The following is an 18,231-nucleotide window of genomic DNA, read 5'->3' on the forward strand; positions in this document are numbered from 1 at the left end:
AGTCACTAACTTTTATAGCTTCTGAGAGCATCTTTTCAAGATGACAAATGCTTTTTCCCATGAATTAGGGATGAATGCACTTTCTCGTCTTACCTTATTTTTATCTGCTGACAAGACTGTAGCAAATACACGATACCACATTGCTTCACTGTTGAGTAGTAGCAATTTCAAGAATTCAATAGATGTAATAAGTTAGATGATAGATACCTTTGATCATAAAAGAAATTCTTGTATTTTGTATAAATCAGTCTATCCATACAGCATTATATTAAGTATGTTAAATCAAATTGTACCTCCTCACCGGCAACACATTTATAATTTTTGAAATATTAGAATAAAAATTGAGAACTAGATATGTATTAGTAATATAGTTAAACATTTCTGTATTTTCTATTTTTCCTCATTTGGTTTATAATATCCTTCTTCTCATTTTATCTCCTATTATTTATTAATTTTAGATATCCTTATTGGTTCTTGTACCAGTTTTAATAGCTGCATTGAATTGTCAAGTTTTCTGCCAACAAATGGTGAGAATGGTTCATCTTTAACCCCCAATGCAAATAATAACAGGAGACAGTGTCACTAATGGACCATGATGCTTTTTGCCTTTATTTCAGTATTAAACTAGTGACACTTCATTAATTTTTAAAAGGATTTAATTTGCCTATTAAGAAGTTCATGGAATCCCTTTACTTTCACTGTCTTAAGAAAGCCAAAGTATTTTGCATAGTCGTCTCTGTTTAACATGTTTTTCCGTGTTTCTTTATTCAATGAACCCACATCTGAAAACAAAAGATAGATGTTGTCAAGAGTTTAAAGTTTCAGCGTTCTTTTAAATGTCTTGTATAAAAGAATACTTTTTTCCATGGAGAGAGTAAGCATGGGCTTTGAAATCAGACCCCTCACAGTCAAACTGATCTCTATCCTTTGTTCTCTGTGGCCTGGGCTGGTCACCTAAACCCTGCAAGATTTTGTTTTTAAACACATGTAAAATGGGAATTTTGGTAAAGATAACATACAAATCTATTATTATATATGGTCATTGAATGTTTCCTTTTTAAATTAGTATTTTATTTATAGGGATAAAACTAAAGATTAGCATCTCCGTTATTTAAAAAACTCCAAAATGAGATAAGAAAATCATTAAGACATCAATAAGTAAATAGACAAGGGCTATAAAGAGATTATTCAATTAGTAGTTTTATAATCTGTGTGTGTATGTGGAAAATAACATCACTAGTTAACATGCAGAAAGGTAAAACGACAGTGATAAAAACCCTTTTACATTTTAAAATAATAGCAATAAATAGAACTAGTAAAGATGTGAAATTTTATTCTATACTAATTCTGGACCATATTATTCATAAGTTTACTTCTTTTTGATCAATGTATATTAGTTTCATATTCTGCTCTTTTCATAAATAATTTGAAAATAATATTTGTTATTATATCTGTTGGTTACAAAGCATTCTATACAATTGCTTTGTCCAAAGTTCCCTAACTTGCCCCCATTTATAAAAATATATATAGATGTGCCCATTTTCAGTTGATTCTAAATAGTGGTATAATGGAACAAAAACCATATATATGTACATATATCTTTGGGGGAAGGAAGGGATGGCAAGCAATAAGAGTTATTCCTACAGGAAAAAATATTTCAATGCTGGCAAGGTGGATTTAATAGATTGAAAGCATGATGATATTTTGACTCATGAAGAAAGCATGTTGCCATATTGCCTCAAAAAATAATATAGTTGACCACTTCCTCCTTCTAGAGAAGCTTTTATGCTTGGTTTTCCATGGCACCATACTCTCCTCGTTTTCTTCCTACCTCACTTGGATTTCCTTTTCCTTTTCCTCTAAATAGTTATCAAGCCTTGGCATGTCCTCTTACGTCCTTGAGTCTCCTCACTTCTCTCACTAGATCATCTCATTCTAATGTCATCTTTAAATATCATCCATATACCGATGGCTTATATATTTATATCCTAATCCCTGACTTCTTCCTGAGATCCAGACGCATATTTACAACCTACCTGGAATCTTGACTTGAATGTCTAGTAGACATCTCAAACTTAAAGCTGAAACACAACTCCTGATTTTCTTCCCCAAATCTGTTTCTCCAATAGGTTTTATTTTATTATTATTATTTTTTTAATGTATTTTTAAAATATTTATTTATTTATTTATTTATTTATTTATTTATTTTTGGCTGTGTTGGGTCTTCGTTTCTGTGCGAGGGCTTTCTCTAGTTGTGGCGAGCGGGGGCCACGCTTCATCGCGGTGCGCGGGCCTTTCACTATCGCGGCCTCTCTTGTTGCGGAGCACAGGCTCCAGACGCGCAGGCTCAGTAGTTGTGGCTCACGGGCCTAGTTGCTCCACGGCATGTGGGATCTTCCCAGACCAGGGCTCGAACCCGTGTCCCCTGCATTGGCAGGCAGATTCTCAACCACTGCGCCACCAGGGAAGCCCTATTATTATTATTTTTAATGTTGGGAATTGACACCAAACACACTCTAATTCCCTTAAGCCAAAATATCTGGAAGCCATTCTTTTTTATTTTTCTTTTTAATTTATTTTTGGCCACACATTCTTTTTTTTTTTTTTTAACATCTTTATTGGAGTATAATTGCTTTACAATGGTGTGTTAGTTTCTGCTTTATAACAAAGTGAATCAGTTATACATACACATATGTTCCCATATCTCTTCCCTCTTGCATCTCCCTCCCTCCCACCCTCCCTATCCCACGCCTCTAGGTGGTCACAAAGCACAGAGCTGATCTCCCTGTGCTATGCGGTTGCTTCCCACTAGCTATCTATTTTACGTTTTGGCCACACATTCTTGATTCTTCTTTTCCCTTACCATTGCCACCACTAGCCCTCACCGTAAAGTCCAGCCCAGCAGCATGTTTTCTAAGTCCTCCCATCCATCTACTTCACTATACACCCACTGCCAACAGGGCCTTAAACACCAAACCACCTGTGATTTTTTTTTACTTCTTCTCTTAGCCTCTGTACTCCTTTACAGTTTATTCTTCATGTACCAGTTATAGTGGTATTTTGTTTCCAACATAAAACAAAGTTACCATTGTAATTTGATCGGAAGTTGTTAGATATTACAAGCAGTGTTCATGGAGAAATTCAGAGCATCTTATGCTTTCTGAATTACAAGAGAACATGTATAGTATGAATACGAGGTCAGTTACCCTCGGGCTGGTGAGTTGTGGGGTTTTTTTCTTTATATTGGTAAATTTGTTAATACAAAGCTGGTGTTCATTGGTAGCTTAAAATATGAATATTCAGTTTCCTACAACTGTTTTTTATAAGCTCTGTTATCACAAAGTTGAAGATTATGTTATTGAGGAATTAATCAAAAACTGTCTAGTTAGCAATTCAGTGCCTTTATTTCTTGCTCCTTTGTTGTATGTCAGTAAATATAAAGAAAAATAGACAAAACAGAAAAAAAAGGAAATGGTTTTTAAACTTACATTAGTTATTTGTCTCACCTGCACTTGTCTCTAATACTGCTCATTGCTTGACTCCTACAATCATTGGGTTTTAGGTATTTTTCTAATGCAATGTTTTGTGAATGAGATGGCTAACAAAATCATGAGAACATTACTTATCAAAGCACTTATGCCAAAAATATTATGTCTTCTTGTTACAAAGTTCCTCATCAAATACTATTATGACTTTTCTTTGAATCTTTACCATGGCTGAATCAAAATGTTGAGGCTTATCATTTGGACACCATATTCCATATGGCAACACAAACTTCTCTTTTTCTTCTTTTTAAGATCTTTATTGGAATATAGTTGCTTTACAATGGTGTGTTAGTTTCTGCTTTATAACAAAGTGAATCAGCTATACATATACATATATCCCCATATCTCCTCCCTCTCGCGTCTCCCTCCCACTCTCCCTATCCCACCCCTCTGGTGGTCACAAAGCACCGAGCTGATTTCCCTGTGCTATGCGGCTGCTTCCCACTAGCTATCTATTTTACATTTGGTAACACAAACTTATTTTGTAACTAGGTTTGGAACCTGCCACAGACTGAATGTTTGTGTTCCCCTAAAATTCATATGTTGAAACCTAACCCCCATTGTGATGATATTTGGAGGTGGGACCTTTAGGAGGTGCTTGGGTCATGAGGGTGGTGCCATCATGATGACAGTAGTGCCCTTACGAAAGAGTCCCCAGTGAGAGAGCCCTCACCTCTTCTACCACATGAGGACATAGGGAGAAGTTGGCCATCTGTGACCCAAGAAGGTGGCTCTCTCCAGACACGGAATCTGCCAATGCCTTGATTTTGGACTTGCCAGCCTCCAGAACTGTGAAAACACCCAATCTGTGGTGTTCTTATTATAGCAGTACAAAGGGACCCATTTCTTCCTGATTCTGCTCCAGTAGGCTTTCTGTTATACTATATTGCCTCAATCTCAGACTATAGATATAATTCTATTTTGAAGAGTCAAAATTAGTGATTTGGTGGTCATGAAGATGTGAGACATTTTTCATGAAAGCAGAACATGTTAACCCTGTAAAGATGTATAAAACATTTTGGTCCTGTTTTGTTTTGATATGTTTTTTTACTTTTTTCTCTAAATTGCCATTCTGTTCCACTGCTAGAACAGCCAATTTCAAGCTTGCCCTACGGAAAAACCCATTAAGGAAGTTCTTTGCAAGGAAAATTGATACCTTTATGTATATGAAGGTAACATTTATAGAAGATTTTACTAAAAACAACTGTATTTCCAAGGCCCATTTGTTATATATCTCTCTCCTAGTGTTGTTTCCCTACTCATTCAGTGCCTAGGGAGATGGAACTACTATTAATATTTTATATTTATATCAAAATACACCCACTACATTTTTGGTGAGAGTTTTGTGTTGCCAGGTATATGAATGCCAAAAATCTTTACTAAAACAGATTTCTGTAGTTACAGTAGATATTTACTGAAAAAGCCTGTTATAGTACTGTACACCTTCATAAGGATAAAAAGAATTCTAAGCATGAATTGGGAACAACATAATGACTGCTGCCATCCAGGAACTGAGGTTAGGATTGAAATAAAAATTATGCACAGAAAGTGCTGACCTAAGAGGAGGAAGGCACTTATTATGCATGAGTTATGGGGAAGATCAGAGAACTCATAAAATACATTTGAATGTGATCTAAAGGATATGTTTACTATACTTAACTATATTGATCTTGAGCATAATCCCTTTGCATCTTCTCTCTAAAAAAATACAACTTTAGTTTAGCAGAGAAAGTCTCTATAACCTATGTTTTCAAACATTTGGAAATGTTCCATCCTAGTCTGAGCCTGAGTATACAAATTAGAAAAGTGGAGATATAAGTCAATTTTCCACTTCAAGTCAGCAGAAATATCTGTCTCAATGATCATGATATGTCACTGGAAAATGGCCTCATCTTTCTGTACTTTCATGTGGATCTAGCTTAAAAATCATTGCATATACAATAAGATATTTCCCTTGTATCATTGCATAGAACAGCTTTGCATTGTGCGAGCATCATTGCACATGTAAAATTTGCATCCATCAGTTGACTGTCACCGTACCCACCACAGACAATTTTACATACAGTTCTGCATATATTATTTGCATATATCATTGACATGATTGCATGCACAATAACAGATTTTGTTAATGCACAGGCAGTATGTGCATTTCCTTTTGCAATTCTGCATTTCTTCCAGTGATCTCTTTTATGGCAAAGCCTCTGCCCCAGAAAATAATGAGGTTTCAATAAAGAGATCCCTGAGGCAGATGGCAGGGAGATATTATTTGCATCCCGAATTATTTTGTTAATAAACAATAAACTATATTTAGTTACCAGTGAGAATATTTCCATTTTGTAAATGTGCCTCTGGCCTTTATTCTTTCTTAAGTGAAGGAAACAATAATAAATAACCAAACCTTATTTTGTACAAAATTCTAGCTGGAGCCTAGGTTTTAATGATATACGTGAGAATCAATTTTGAAATTCACTTAATTTTAGCCACTTAGCTAAAAGCTGCTACAGAACTTAAAGGAATTTCCTACTGTGATGAGTTACATCTGAATTCTTTAAACTTTCACTTTGAATTGTGCACCCTCTCAGTCAAGTCTCCTGGGCACCTCTGGAGCAGAGCAATGCCAAGATCCCCCATCCCTCGTGGAACAACTGAGAAGGTCCTTGCTCATTTCCAGCTCAACAAAATACACTGTCCACTCACTCTCCTGACCCCTGTTGGCTGATTGCTTCCTGCCATGTTGGGCCGTGCTAATGCATGAGGAATAACTGTAGACCAAGCAAAACTTGCTAAAGCAGAATTCCAGACAACTGCTCCATTCCTAGTTTTGTCCACTTTGAGTGCTAGAGTTTTGATACAGTCCAAGGTCCTTTTGAAGATAATGGCTAAAGATTTAATTTATGAAGATTTAATTGATAACAGCAACCAAATGATTTTTTTTAATGAAGAAACACATATTCTTGAGTGAGAACACACTAATATGAAGCCAAGAATAATATTTAGAATAAATATAGTGAGTACAATGGCAAAAATTCCCATTCCTCTTCATTGAAAATACAATGTAAATCACTAGTATTATTCAAAAATTATTTTTTATTACAGATCCATTTATATTTGTCTTTCATGATCTATGCCTTTCTTGCATAGATCCTTGGGCCCAAGATTTTTGCCCTCTTGTTTCAGGGCTTTTACTTCCAGAATGTAATTTATTTATCAGTTTGTCCATTCATATATTCACTTATAATTTAATAAATTCTTGCATTCATTTATTTAACGTGTATTTATTGAGTGTCTTTATTCTTATGTCTAGGGAACCATACTTGGTGGTGGTTATTAAATGATAAATAAAACTCAATCCTTGACTTGAAAAAGTTGGTTATCCTGAGTTTACTTATGCACTTGTTCAGGATTTGTTTGGAGTTGCATGACTTAATTGATTTCTGCAGCTATATCCGTCTTTCAGTCTTCCCTGTAAATAGAGGTCAGATATATTTGATAACCTAAAGATGCATGTTTGAGTTCTGAAGCCCTTTTTAACCTATAAACTAATCTCCTTCACCTCCACCAAACAATTTTTTGCGAGCTGCACAGAGAACAGTGTTTTTACTTTTCTTATCACAAGGCATAACATCTTGGGAATGATGACATTTTCTGTACAATGCCAGCGAATGTGCATTTGACTGGTTGGCAAATCGTTTCTAATTAATCATGTTGTTTTCAAAATTCCGTAGACTTTAATAGGAATGCATACCAGAGATGAAGTAAACAGTAGATTTACTAACATAAAATTGACCTCTTGCCCACATGTATCAATACAAGGTGAAGTTCTTCAGCATTTCTTACAGGTGAGGATCAAATAGCAGCTTCCTAGCGCGTGCAAAGAAGAAACATGACTTCACTGACCCTGACTTTGTGGTATTTTAATTTACCTTTATTTTTTTCAAACGAGACCTCATTTCTATGCACATTAAAAGTATATTAGGTATCTGGTTTTCCCAGTAATAAAATGCTTATTAAATAAAGAATATTCTTGTTCATTTTCCAAATAGATAGATTGTATCCTCAAGCATAAAAAAAGTCAAGTAAAAATTGCTTATTGAAAAATTATTTGTAAAAATTCTTAATGGCCGGCATATAGAAGTGCTCTGTAAATAATTGCTGAATGAGTGAACCAGGAGAATTATTCATAGTAAAAATGGAAATGACCAGATTCTTTTTAATAATAAAAGTTATATATAGTCAAATGTTACTTAACAATGGTATAAGTAACATCTCCTCTGATGTTAATAAAATAGATCAACCAAAACTTGGATCATAACTGTTAGTTTAAAGGCAACAAGAAATTTAAAACAACTTGATAAAAAATTCAACATAATAGTTTGTATTTCATTTCAACTTTCTTTGTAAATGAAATTAATGGACATTGAATCTAATCTCCCTGCCTATGTAAAATTCCCCTATAAAGAAATTCTTGGGCTTCCCTGGTGGCGCAGTGGTTGAGAATCTGCCTGCTAATGCAGGGGACACGGGTTCGAGCCCTGGTCTGGGAAGATCCCACATGCCGCGGAGCAACTAGGCCCGTGAGCCACAACTACTGAGCCTGCGCGTCTGGAGCCTGTGCTCCGCAACAAGAGAGGCCGCGATAGTGAGAGGCCCGCACACCGCGATGAAGAGTGGCTCCCGCTTGCCGCAACTAGAGAAAGCTCTCGCACAGAAACGAAGACCCAACACAGCCAAAAATAAATAAATTAATTAATTAAAAAAAAAAAAAAAGAAATTCTTATTATGCAGCTTTCACTTGAGTATCCCCGATAATGGAAAGGTCACTACTTCTTGTGATAATCCATTCTACTGTTGGTGTTATTTTGATGTTTTAAAAATTGTTACATTGAAATCTGACTATTTATAACTTTAACTTTCCTTTCCTAATACCATAACCTGAAATAACACACACAATCTGTTTTCTCCCAGTCATAGTATTTCCAGGACATTTAAAAAATAAGATCATACATCATTTACACTATTTGGTAAGTAAATTTAAAAACTACGATCATATTACGGTTCAAGATTTTCTAATCAAATGTAATTATTATTTTTCATTAGACTTGTGTACAAGTTTCACTTTTACATCCTGGCCCAGGCTTACCTCCTGTGAAGATTTACTCTTTGTGATGAGAATGGAAATTGCTCTGTGTCTTCTATTTAGAACAGAAAGCTGATCAAACTTAATTTTGGGTTCACATTAGTTTCAACTCCTATCTAGCCTTAATGCAGTTTATGTGGCAGTACAGTTCTTGTGTGTAGGTTTCATTTTTCTTCTCTCTCACAACACAATCCTAAGGTAAAAATTGACATTTTCAAAAACAAATTGACATTCTTAAATCAAAGATCTTAATATATAATTGACCTATAAAATTCCCTGAAAATATTTTATATTTTTGAAAAGTACATGAAACTAAACTTGCCCTGCAGTGTCTATTTCTCACAACTCAGATACAGCCTCTGAAGTGATGAATATGTAAATAGAGGCCTCAATAGATGAATGTGCTTTTAATTTTTCCTAGTTGCAAGAAATTTACTGATTCTAATGATGCAATTCATATCTGGATATTTTCAACGTTGTAAAGAGACTTCCCTGCAAATTTTCTTAGTGTAGTATGCTGGGCGCTTGAAGGAACAATCATATTTAATAAGGAAACTTTGTTCTCCCAGCAAAGTATTTGTTTCAGATTTCTGAAAATCAGTTTGATATTCAATTTTCTTTTTTTTTTTTTTTTAATTTTTGGCTGCGTTGGGTCTTCGTTGCTGCACATGGGCTTTCTCTAGTTGCGGCGAGCGGGGGCTACTCTTTGTTGTGGCGCACGGGCTTCTCATTGTGGTGGCTTCTCTAGTTGCGGAGCACCGGCTCTAGGCGCGCGGGCTTCAGTAGTTGTGGCTCGCGGGCTGTAGAGCGCAGGCTCAGTAGTTGTGGCGCACGGGCTTAGTTGCTCTGTGGCATGTGGGATCTTCCCGGACCAGGGCTCGAACCTGTGTCCCCTGAATTGGCAGGTGGATTCTTAACTGTGCTACCGGGGGAAGTCCCCAATTTTCTTCCTTGGTCAAATTCCAAAATGAAAAGAATTTATGGTATAATGAGTAATCTGTGGACAGACAAATATAATTGAGAGTATTGAGTTAAAAGGTAAAATCTTCATTTAGTTTAAGCAAACTATTAATTTCAAAAAGTTGAGTTAAAAGTAAATAATTTTTACACATAAAGCATATATACTTTTGGAATGTTTTGTATTGTTACATCACTGGGAAACTTTACATCTCTAGTCTTTTAAATAGTAGAAGTTGGAAATTAAGTTATTCCTTCATTTTCTGTTACCAAGCATAAGCGTCTTTGGTCCCTTCAAAGCAATATTGTAAGATTAAGTCCTCTTATCATTGTAGGTACTCTCTTTGAACATTCTTTGTTTTTTAATTGTTTTTTTGAAAATGTCAAGCCCCTGAAGTTGAGCACCTTTTAGATGTTTTACAGCGTATTGTCCTTTTCTGTGAGCTGCCTGGTGAGGTTCCGTGCCCATTTTTAAAATTGGGTTGTCTGAATGTGTCTTACTGATTTGTGGGACTTGTTTATACACTTTGGATATGAGCATTTTCCTTGTTATATGTTTGGAAATACCTTCCCCCAATCCATGTTAGCCATTTCACCCTCTTATTAATGTCTTTTGATAATAATCTCTAATTTTAACATAATCTAATTTATCCATCTTTTCCTATATAGCTAGTGCTTTTGAGTCCTGTTTAAGAAATCTTTCCCAACCCCAAGAGTATAATGTTATTCTCTTAATTCATCTTCCACAAGCTTCAGTGTTCTACTTTTCACAATTAAATCTAAACATTTTTAGCTTGATCTCAGTATAGTGTAAGGCAGGGCTACATTTCCCTTTTTTTCATGTGGATATCCAATTGACCCTGAATATATTATTGAAAAAATACCTCCTTTCTCTATTTTCCTATGCTACCTTTGTCACAAATTAAGTGCTGATATACACGTGTATACATGTAGTTTTGTTTCAGGGATCTATATTTTGTTTATTTGGCGTATTTGTCTATCCTTGCACGCATAAAATTTTGTCTTAATGTATGGTAGTTTTATAATAAGTCTTGGTTTCAACAGAATGAAGGTAGTTATCAAGAAAATGCAAATTAAACCTGCAATGAGCCAGAATGTCTAAACTAAATTTAAAACACAACAACAACAAAAAAGAAGGCTAACTATGCCAAGTTTTGGCAAAGATGTGGAACAGCAGAAACACTTGTGACACTCCTGGAGTGTATTGGGCGAGGGGGATAAAAATCAGTTCAACTACTTTGGAAAATTGTTGGCAAAAGAGACTAAATTTTAAAAATACAAACATTTTTGGACACACAATTCCACTCCTGGGCATATACCCAACAGAAAAGCACAAAGAGGTGCTGAAAAACATGAACAAAAATGTTGATGGCAGTATTATTCATAACAGCTCCAAACTGGAGATATACACATGTTCAACACTACCCTAGAATAATGGATCAATAAAGAACAGTACATTACACAATGTAGTATTAGCAGCAAAGAAAATGAAGAGTCTACTGCTAAACACAATGCCACGGATGAATCTCTGGGGCAGTTCACTGGGGAGGAGAGAGGTGACCATGTTCGGAAAAGGACACAATGAGAACGTCTGTGTCGCTGGCAATGGTCTCCTTATAGATCTGGGTGGTGATTATATGGTTATGTTCATTTTGTGATAATTCCTAATACTAGATGCTTGTGATTTCTTTTTCTATTTATGTGTAAAGGCTTAATTAAAATGTATCAAAATGTTTGAATGCAGTACTGCAAATATAGTATCATAGTTAGATGGCATAATTTTAACACTGCATTACCCATAAAGTAAATTAAGTTTGCATAATTATTTCTAAGCATTATGCACCTTAATAATGAAGTTGATAATGCATTTGTTCAAAATGGGCATTTTAGGTTATCATTGATGTTAAAACAAATTTTGCTAGGAGAAGCTCAGATTTCCAGCCAGTCAAGAACATTTAACATCATAATTCAGCTAGTTACCGTATTAGGTCTCTTTTCCAGCTTTATGTAATTGACAAATTTCATAAGCATGTCTTCCATGTCTTAGGTAATAAAAATATTAAAAATGACAGTGTACAGAACGAAAGCCTGTGGCATACCATTAGGACCTAGCTTCAAGTTGACACAGTCCTTAATCAACATATTTGGGGCATAATTATTAACCATTTTTGAATTTACCTAAAACTGCTATGTCCCAGACCACATTTTACTATTTTATACTTACCAGAGATATTGCCAAATGCTTTGCTAAAGTTAACTTGGAGGTACAGCGATGAAATTTACTGTCTCCTATTAAACAGGAACGTGATCAAAACAGGAAATCCTTATAACCCACCAACACCACCCTCAGTATCTCCAACACGTTTCCCTTTTATTCTAAATGTTCATAATCCACACACCTGATTTTAAAGAAGAGCCTTCTTGTCTATTTTTTTTCTAAGTCCTTTGTTTTGAAAATTTATGTTCTGTTTGTTTTTTGGAGGGTGTGTTATTGTTTTTTGTTTGTTTTTAGCTACCTTTACTTTTCTGGCAGCTCCTTTGATAAATATTCAAGGAAGCTAACGTTACATTTATGAGTAAAACCAGTCCTTTGAGATATAATCTGAATGTTTCAAAAACTTAAAGCAGCTGTGCTTCTCTCCTTATGTCCTAATTTGTCTCTGGAGGTAATTTCCTATACTCTGATAAAATCACATCTTTTTTCTTCTGTTTTGTTTCAAAATTAGCTTTTACACTCTTTTATTTTAGAATTATTTTATTAGTTTATTCCATATTTTAGGAATGATGGTGGCATGGCCGTTTTCCCTTCTCTAGCTCATGACAGACATTAATTAATGGCCATGGCTCTCTTTTCTGGCTACTTCCAATCAACAAGTGTGTATACTTGGTTGAAGCATATTTATCCTACTTCAGATAGAACTCATAATGCTATCTGGCCTGCAAGTCTCCTTTTCAATTTATTCTTTTGATCTGATACATATTTCTCAACCAGTCATTAAAGGTAGTTCTAGCCTTAATTGAATGTTTTTCTACCTTTTTCTGTTAAATTAGAATCGAGGCTTGTATTCTCTGGTGGTGTTATAACCATCTGCTTTGGCATCAGGTTTATACAGGAGCCATTTATCACTGGAAAAGAAACTCCAGGTCCTCTCTTGAACCACACACGAAGTTTCTCTTTGCTCTCAGAGGTACTAATTTACAAATTACAAAGCGGAAACGTCTATCACAATTATAAGCTATCCCTGAGTTTAGAGTGTTGGTTTCATCCATTTCTCCGAGTTCTCTATTATAATTCTTTGCTCAAGTAACCCCAGTAGGGTGGGCATCCAGAATGCAAACACTAGTATCTTTATAGTTCACACACACTCACCCGCACACATGCACACACACATATATGGAGGGAGAGAAATGTGTGTATGTGAGAGAGAGGAAAAAAAGAAGAGAGAAAGAGAGGGAGGGGTGGAGGGAGGTGAAAGGGGAGGGGGAGAGAGAGAGAAAGAGAAAGAGGAAGAAAAAGGGGGTGAGGGAACAGCCTCCTAGTGTTTAGGGAATAGTAGGTGTTCTATGTAAGTACATATCTTTCAAGTCACTGTAACAATTTATTAGTTATCTAATTTGGTTCTATTATTTCTAGATAAGAGTTATTCTTAAATCATCTTAGAAGCTAAGAGTTTATGAATGTTCAGTATCTCCACCTCCTTTACCTCCTCTTCTACTTTCCACTCAAAGCTCAAAGCTCAAAGGTAGTTCCTTTGAGCTACCACAGTATCCACTGGGAACACTTTTGCCCTCTTTCTTATACTCTCCATGATATATTGGGGGAGCACTTCTGCTCTCTTATATACCATTTCCTGAGGTTTTTGTCATGAAAGAGGTATCATTCTTAATCCTTGGATCAATAGAGGTTACACATGTCACAAGCCCAATGAACAAAGTAATCAACCTCCCCAAATTACATTGCTAGAGAGATCAAAGAGAAACAAGAAACTTCTCATCCGTTTTTCCACCATGTTCCTCATGAAAGCCTGACATTTGCCCTCTCCTTGAGGCTAGTCACTATTCTCTCCACATATCCTTCTGCTAAGGAATAAGTTTTGACTTACATTTTCATTGCTTTTAGATTTTTTGCTTCCCTTAAAGTTGACAATAAATTCATTTTTTTATAGTAATGAGATAAATGGGATTAAGTAGCTCTATGTTAATTGTTTCCTTATTGAAAAATTGTAATGTAGCAAAAAATGGGTAACTTAAGGAAATTTATTCTGGATTCTTTTTTTTTTTGGAAAAACTAGTTAGGGGAAATATTCTAAATTTCATCAATCAATTGCACATATTTTTCTCATTTTATTCACAGTAATATTTGCTTGTTTACTTCAATGACCAAATCACCTTTTTAATAATGCACAGATAGAACTTTATGTGCAGTTGGGTATAGAATTTTTCCAAAGTTGGGAATTATATATCTAACAGATAAGAAAATATATTTATGATCTCTTGATGACTAGGTATATTGTCCATCTATGGCTTCTCCAAAATTTTACAGAATTCTCGGTAAAATAGACATGTGGATGATATATGAATATTGGAAATATTAGATGCTACAATAGGAAAAAAAAAAACAGCATAAAAATAACAAAGTACAAAGCAGGGGCAACTAACACATATTGTTAGTGAGCAGATTAAAAGGAAAGTGGCTCCAAGAAAATATTGTGAACTGGATTTCCCAGGATACAAATTCTGAAATGGAGAAGAGCATGTAGGAAATTTTTTAGGGAGTACCTTCAGGATGAAAACCTGTGGCAGAGAAGGGAAGGAAGCAGAAATAGGCAGAGGAAGTAGTTGAGATGCAATGCAATCTCAATGGAAGTTTCAACTAATTCCTCAGGGACCTCTGAGACTGTAGTGACCCTTAATAGTTTTCCCAAGTTGGGGCAAGGGTACTGGCCCTTTATATCCCCATCCTTGCATCTGTACAGACCTAGGAAGGGATGTGACTTTGTGTAAAATGCCTCTTTTTTTTACCAAGGAAATTCCTGAAGGGGAATTACAGCTAACTACTGTGTTCTGACAGCACTCTAAATATCTGAAAGAATAAGGCCTCCAGTCATAAAGGAGAACCGAAATGGCATATCACAGCATCCGCTGCGGAGGTGATGTTTGGAGTGAACTTGCTGATCATTGAAGGAAAAATAATAATTCCCCAGGATAAGTTGAGGGAGGATTTGTGTAGGTATAGAGGGTGTGTTCCAGGCATGTCTTTTGTGTGTGAAGGCGTGGGCCATTTATTTCTGGAGGCAATGAGGATCAATTGAAAAATATTGGTCTGGGAGTAAATATGATTAGATTTGTATTTTAGAAACATCATTCTTGTAGAAGTGTGGTTTGAAGAAATAGGAGAATGAAGACTGAGAAAGTAGTTATGAAGTAGTTATACACACTTTCTATAGAAAGCATGTATGTAGACTAAATATATACACACACATTATATACATAAATCTTTTAAAAATGTTTTGGAAGTATAATTTAGATATAGTAAAATGTGCAGATTTTTAAATTTCCTCTCTTTTCAGAAGTTGATCTTGGGCAGAGGTTGACACATTACAGCCCTCCAGCCAGCCCCCTGTCTTTATTAATAAGGTTTTATTGGAACTCAGCCACACTCTCGTTTCTGGATCTTCTATGGCTTCTTCATGCTACAACAGCAGAGTTTAGTAGTTATAAGAGAGGTAGCATGGTCTGCAAAGCCTAAAATATTCAGTGTTTAACCCCTTACAGAAAACGTTTGCAAACCCTTGATCTAGGGTTTAATGCTTCAGGTAATACTGTATCGCTTCAAATGTAGCATAAGGAACTCAGTACGGTATATTTATTTCTTGCTTCCTACCCTTTGTGCTATTGTAGTCATACATTTTACTTCTACATCTGTTATAAACCCTCTAATTCATTGTTACTATTTTTGTTCTAAACACTCAATTATCTTCTACATAAATTTTAAAACATGAACAAATATTTTATATTTAGTGACATGTTTACCATTTTCAGCATTTATTTCTTCTTGTACATGAGAATTTCCGTATGGCCAATTTTCCTTGAAGCTAGAAATTTTACATTTCTTATACAGCATACCTATTGATGATGAATTCTCTCAGCGTTTGTCCTAAACATCATTATGTTACTTTCATGTTTAAAGGATATTTTTGCTGGATGTAGAATTTTACATTGACACTTTCTTTTTCTTCTCATCATTTCAGAAATGTTGTTCCCTTGTTCACTGGCTTGCATCGCTGTTGTTGAGATGTTATTGCCCTCTGAACAGTTTTAAGATTTTCTTTTTGGCATTTTTTTTTATCAGTTCTTTATGATGTGCCTTGGTATGTTTTTCTTTGTATTTACCCTGCTTGGCGTTCAATGAATTTCTCAGATATTTGAGTTCATATTTTTCAACTATTATTTCTTGAGATGTATCTTTTTCTGCCTCAGTCTCTACCCTTTCTGCTTTTCTTACTCCATTTGCATGATTGTTAAGATATTTAATGTTATCCTACAGGTTACTGAAGTGTTGTTCATTTTTAAGCCTTTTTACCCCGTCTGAGCTTTGGTTTGAAGGGTTTGTACGGACCTGTATTTAAGTATACTAATGTTTTCTTCTCAGTTTCTAATTTGCTGTTAAGCCCATCCAGTAAATGTTTTATTTTCAGGTATAATTTTTAGTTCAAAAATTTCCATTTTGCTCTCTTTTGTTGTTTCTTTTCTCCATTAAGGTTTCATATTTGTTTCATCAGTATCTATATGTTCTTGTTCAAATATGGAACAAATTTATAATCTCTGTTTTAAGGTCCTGATCTGTTCATTTCATCATCTCTGTCATCTTTCTGTCTATTTCTATTGACCGACTTTTCTCTGGTTATGAGTCACATTTTACTGCTTCCCCAAATATCTAATATTTTAAAAAATTTTGTACTGGACATTATGTATTCTATTTTGTTGTTTCTTTCATGTTTTCATGAAAGTTTCATGAAAAGTAAACTCTCATGGTCTTCCTTAATGGAGTGTTGAGTTTCATTCAACTGAGGAGTTAATTTATTTGTGAGTCAGATTGATCTTTTTTCAGGCTTGTTACCAACCTTTGTTCAGATGTGTCCACAGTAGGATTAGAATTAGAATCCTTATTTAGGATTAAATTATTCTACTCCCTTTCTGAGATCTCTACTGAATGCCTAGGTTTGTTCAAGTTCTCTCAATCTTGTCCAGTCTGAAATCAGACTACTTCCAGCCCTGTGCAGCCTCTGACTGCTGTTCATTTCAGATCTCCCCTTACCTGGTCTAGTGGAGTCTTGGTCTGCAAATACACAACTTAGTTTTCATTCAGAGTCTGAACTGCAGAGACTCATTGGCGACCCTATGTACATTTCCAGAGCCCCTTCTCTGCACAGCTGCCCCCTCCCTGGTACTCTGTCCTATAAATTCCAGGTTCCTCAAGAGCTTTGATCCTGCTCTGTCTCCATCTCAGTGATGCTGCTGTGCCTGTTTGGAATAGTCTTCCATGTGCCATGATCTGGAAAGTGAACCAGGCAGAAAGACAGGAAGCTGGCAGGGCTCACCTCATTTGTTTATCTTCTCTCATGGATCAGGGTCCAATACTCTCTGTTGTCCAATCTCTTAAAAGGGTAATTGTATACATTTTGTCAGTTTTGTAATTTTTTGTGGTGGGAGAGCTATTCTGTCATGGCTGAAAGCAGAAATAAGCCATATAAACATCATGAAATGAATGATATATCAGTGATGATTTACAAAATGATCTTTATTAGCATACTCTCATAAAATAAATTATTTTATTGTCAGCATTTAAATTCCTTATTTGAAAAGTGATGCACATGTTTTGATATACTGTATATTGGATAATTTGTTAAATATTTTTCTATTATTTACTCCCATTAGTAACCAAACTTACTCAAAAAATTATATCACCTCTTAGCACTAAGCATTATGCCATATTTTCTGTAATGTATTTATGTACAACCATAGTTATTTTACATAGTGCTATAAATTAGGACTCTTTTTGTTCTCTGTTAGTGTTATTTTTCTAATAAATGTTTTTTGCATTCTTACTATTTGCCAGTCACTTATTTTATTTTACCAAAAGAAGTTTCACTTCATTTAGTGACTCAAATTATTTTCCTAGAAATGTGTTTATCTAGAGTCATCGGTTGTCTACCTCTTAAGTGTTAGTAAATGTATTGCCTGATTTACTATATATCTTAGTTCTCAGGAGTCCAAGGGCTTAATGCAATATTAGGCCTCATCTTGAGAACTACTAGCATTCTTTGAACTCTGAACTTTCTAAAGTAAAATATATTGTAGAGTTGTGTATAATTGCTTTTTGTTTCATTTATGGTCTACTAAAAGATAAACCCTTACACGAGGAAATAATAGATTGTTACATATCTTTTCCTAGTGACTTTTAGTTGAAGAATTCATGGTAAATTGATCAACCCTCAGCCAATTAGACTTTGACATGTACTAATAAGACCTAATTGAGGAATTATGAAGAAATTTGCTCAGGAGAAAATG

At 35.1% G+C, this 18,231-nt stretch overlaps 1 protein-coding gene across 2 annotated transcripts in view; it reads left to right on the forward strand.

The window, feature by feature from the left end:
- Positions 1-18,231, forward strand: part of CNTNAP2 (contactin associated protein 2) — a 2,096,032-nt gene that overhangs the window by 661,765 nt on the left and 1,416,036 nt on the right. The window lies entirely within an intron of this gene.

Source organism: Eubalaena glacialis, chromosome 8, assembly GCF_028564815.1.
Source record: "Eubalaena glacialis isolate mEubGla1 chromosome 8, mEubGla1.1.hap2.+ XY, whole genome shotgun sequence".
NCBI lineage: Eukaryota > Metazoa > Chordata > Mammalia > Artiodactyla > Balaenidae > Eubalaena > Eubalaena glacialis.